This window comes from Vollenhovia emeryi, unplaced genomic scaffold, assembly GCF_000949405.1.
Source record: "Vollenhovia emeryi isolate VEMERY1.0 unplaced genomic scaffold, V.emery_V1.0 DF941789.1, whole genome shotgun sequence".
NCBI classification, from domain to species: domain Eukaryota; kingdom Metazoa; phylum Arthropoda; class Insecta; order Hymenoptera; family Formicidae; genus Vollenhovia; species Vollenhovia emeryi.
Genome location: NW_011964577.1, coordinates 1 through 4,625, shown reverse-complemented (window position 1 = coordinate 4,625; position 4,625 = coordinate 1). Strand labels below are relative to the sequence as shown.

The 4,625-nt window shown below is 35.5% G+C and overlaps 1 long non-coding RNA gene across 1 annotated transcript; it reads left to right on the top strand.

The window, feature by feature from the left end:
• The first annotated feature begins 1,966 nt into the window (after positions 1–1,966).
• LOC105570808 lies at positions 1,967–4,392 on the top strand. Its single transcript, XR_001009606.1, has 3 exons — positions 1,967–2,052; positions 2,340–3,510; positions 3,576–4,392. It is a non-coding gene; the product is annotated as an uncharacterized LOC105570808 (long non-coding RNA).
• The last annotated feature ends 233 nt before the right edge of the window (positions 4,393–4,625 follow it).

Sequence of the window (4,625 nt, the reverse complement as noted above, 5' to 3'; positions counted from 1 at the left end):
TGTCCTAACAGACGGTATTTCGAGGCCTATGTGCATGTCTGAGGACCTTGAATAAGTTCTCGCTGTTTCCTAACAGACGGTATTTCCAGGACTATGTGCATGCAACTTCAGATAGTAATGCATCTAGAAAGAAGTACTATCGGTAAGCTTGAACTTCAGTGTATGTATGATAGTTCGCCACAGTGCAAACAACGTCTTTTTAGTTCTAAAAATGTCGAGTTTTGTGCCACGTAAAGAGTACCAGCTCGACCACCGGGGTTGTGATAATATTATTCTAAAAATGTCGAGTTTTGTGCCAAGTAAAGAGTACATTATGAGATATTACACACTACAAAAGGTGTGATATCACGTAAAAAACTTACCTTTTTAAAAAAAAGGTAAAAAAAAGCACCAAGTATAAGCTCCAATTCAACCGAATATATTTTGTTACTCTATCTTTTTTGCAAAAGCATATTCTCTACAAAACTATCTTCTCTACAAAAGTAATGATTCCAACAAATTGCGCCAAATATAACAACGGATATTTATACAAACTAGTTGCTTTAGTATTAGTTTTTGATTAAAAAATGTTATATTTCTTAAAAAATCAAACTAAAGATTTTATTGGAAAAAATAATGGAGTTAACAATAAAACACCGATGAAAAGAATAGCAACTGTTTAGAAATTTAGAAACTCTGTATCTATTCAGGCGAATTAAGGCCTGTGTCCATGACGCTAGTACTTGGTCCAAGTTCTAGTTTTGAGAATTGCGTAGCCAATCAACTTACAGCTTTTGTGGGACAGCTACATTGATTGGCTACATATTTCGCGGAATTAGAACTTGGACCAAGTACTAGCGTCATGGACACAGGCCTTAATTCGCCTGAATAGATACAGAGTTTCTAAATTTCTAAACAGTTGCTATTCTTTTCATCGGTGTTTTATTATTAACTCGATTATTTTTTTCAATAAAACCTTTAGTTTGATTTTTAAGAAATATAACATTTTTTAATCAGACCCTAATGCTAAAGCAACTAGTTTGTATAAATATCCGTTGTTTTATTTGGCGCAATTTGTTGATATCATAACTTTTGTAGAGAAGATAGTTTTGTAGAGAAGATAAATATTTACACGGGTACCTTGTATCTAGTATACAGGTTGTCCTGTATTAATCGCCCATCCTCTCGTGTGCAGGTAGACAAAATGGGGCGTTTATTTTGAGACAATAATAGATCTCGGTTGGAATGGATTATTTCGAAAAAAGTTTCAGACAAAAGTTGTTTGGTTTCGAGGGGGCCATAAGATGGTACCATTGGTTTGACCTTGAAGAATTATTTGAAGGTCACATAAAGGTCACACCAATTTTTTTAAATGGCATCTCCTTTTTTTTATTACATATTCTTGTAGCTGACCTCGAGAGCTTTCCAAAACGCTATAATAAAGTATTTTGTTATTAAGAACTTTTTGAGTTATTAAGGTTTGAATGTTCCAATATTTTGACATAAATTACAAAATATCTTGTAAAATATTCATTTTTTTATCATCTTACCTGAATACTTTTTTGAACAGAATAATGATACAAATCAAAATTTTTTTTAACAATTGTGTGTTTTCTTTATACCGGTTGATTTGTATCATTATTCCGTTAAAAAAAGTATTAAGGTAAGATGATAAAAAAATGAATATTTTACAAGATATTTTGTAATTTATGTCAAAATATTGGAACTTTCAAACCTTAATAACTCAAAAAGGTCTTAATAAAAAATACTTTATTATAGCGTTTTGGAAAGCTCTCGGAGTCAGCTACAAGAATATGTAATAAAAAAATAGGGGATGCCATTTTAAAAAATTGGTGTGACCTTTGTGTGACCTTCAAATAATTCTTCAAGGTCAAACCAATGGTACCATCTTATGTCCCCCTCGAAACCGTACAACTTTCGTCTGAAACATTTTTGTCTGCTGGGCTCAGTTTTCGAGATATTTTACTGTCCATGTTAAAATAGGACACCCTGTATATTAAATATTGTTCAAGTGGTGAATGTTCATGATAGACGCGCGACGTGGATAAGAAGGCACACGGACAATAACTCAATAATTTAGAAACTCAAGTAATATTCAAATAAATTTTAAATAAATTAAATTATTAATTAGAGATATAATAATGAATTTATGCGAATTTTTCTAGTGTTGATACGATACTTAATTGATTTACTTAATTGATCATTTTTTAAGATTTAATTACGCGATCTTAAACAAATATGTAATCTACATGTTATAGTATTTAAAAACTATAATTTAGAAGTAATTATCTATTTCTCAATATATATAAATTAGTACTTTTTATTTACAATATTTTTAGTGTTCGTCGGAGAAATTCGTCACTCGCACGAATAAATTTTCGAAACTTCGAAGCTTCGAAACTTCGAAGATTTCGAAACTTCGAAGTCAACTTCGAAGCTTCGAATTACTTCGAAATCTTCGAAGCTTCGAAGTTATGAAAAGTAACAGCTCTATTCTGAAGTACGTCCTGTGGACTTCCTAAAGAACTTTCGGAGGATGTCTTCGGGACCTCGTGAGGATATAATGAGGCGCGCATCGGGTGTTCCACAGAATGTCCTCAGGACGTCCCGGGACTAAAATGGGATGTCCCCACAACGTCCTTACGTCCCGTTCTGGATATTCTAAGGACGTCTTGAGGACGTCCTTGTGCTATTTGGGATGTCAACATATAAATTTCGCATTTATGATATCTAAAAGATATTCTAATAATTTTTGGGGGAAAATTAATTTCTCATTATTATAATGTAATAAACATAAAATTTATTATACTGCACTATGCATACATAGATACAATATACAATAGGTACAATATACAGAATATATTTCGAGGTGTTCTTTTTATAAACGATAAGTTTAAAGATACCGTTACCCAGTCAGAAATGACTGGAAAACCGACGTCGATTCGATATCGTTTCGACGTCGGTTTTCCAGTCATTTCTGACTGGGTATCTTCCAAACGAAACAATATATGCTAAGGTTATTTTAATGGCTCATAACATTTCGTAAAGAAACAAAAAACCAATGGAAAACCTTGCTAAATACAAAGTAGTAGTAAAGTAGGAGCAACTTACGAGGGCGACTGACGAAACAGTGCATAGACTTAACCGTTAACGAGGAACATTACAAAAAAACGCACGAGTCAACTACAGAGTGCGTCTTTTTGCGAGTCCGTCGCGACTATCGAAGTTTTCGATCTGCGAAGGGCTCGTCGCCTTAGGTTGTGCATTGTTTTTGCCACCAACCACTTTCGCATATGTAGCGCAGTGCGTCTACAAACCCAATGATCAGGCAATGAGTGGATAACCGGTTGTTTGCGCCTCGATTCCAATCGTTTTCAGCGCCGTTTTGATGTTCGTCTCCGGGCTGGGCGCCATCCACGATGTTTTCTTGATCTTGGACATCTTTGTGGCGGCCGGGCCGGGTAGGACGCACTGGACGACGATCTCTCTCGATGCAGCTTCCGTAGCAAGGTCGGGCCGTGTCGGCTCAGTGGTCAATGAGCCGAGTGCCAGTAATAAGAAAAAGAAGTAGCAAGGTCGGCGCTGAGCTTACATGATTACAAGATTACATCTATACATAGATTATACATTATCTCATTCAAATTAATTATACCCAGATAGCATTTTGACATCCAATGTATATACATTGCATATACATCAGTGTATATGACATATCCTATGAACATGCAATGATACATCAACGACATACATTGGATATCGTAGGTATGTGCAAATGCAACGCGCTGTACATGCAATGTATATCCTCGCAATATACATGTGTATATTTGCCGAACATTCTATGTACATGTGTATGTGAATATACAGAGAAGTATATATATGTATATATATTTATAATATACACAGGTATATTGCATGGATATACATCGCATGTACAGAGTTGCATTTGCACATACCTACACTGAGAGTTGAAAAACAGTGATGGTTATAACATTTTTCCTCGTTTTTAACTTTTAGTCTTTCTTACAGTAACCATTACGTACCACTACAGTAAGCATTCTCCCAGTAATCAGTATGGATTTTACAATAACTATTACGGATTCTACAGTAATGAATATAGTTCAACTGATTGACTGTTAGGTACTTACTAATCCAGTATTGAATCAGTATACTGTATTTCCACAATCATTACGATAAAAATCAGTAATGGTTTTGGTACAAGATTTTATTGAAAAAAAAAATTTTTTTTCAAAAGGAGTTATAGTGTCCTCGCGAACATTGACCTTTCAGAGCCTTGGAAAAGTGCGTTCGGCTCGCTTCCACGCGCCTCCGAGCGTGTTAGCGAGATATTAAAATTGCTAGTTGCGTCATCCCACACCTCCTCGTCTGGAAGCCCTATCCTTCGGCTCCCGCTAATCTCTATTTCCCATATCCCCACTTTCCAAGAGGTTTTTACGTAACACCTGAATAACTTTTAAAATCTCCAAGATAGAATTTGAACACCATCCCTGATGTTCCATTTAGTTGCGTCACATATACAACACAAACACACACACACACATGCGCGCGCACGCACGCACGCACGCACGCACGCACGCACGCACGGACATTATTAAGTAAGGCGGGGG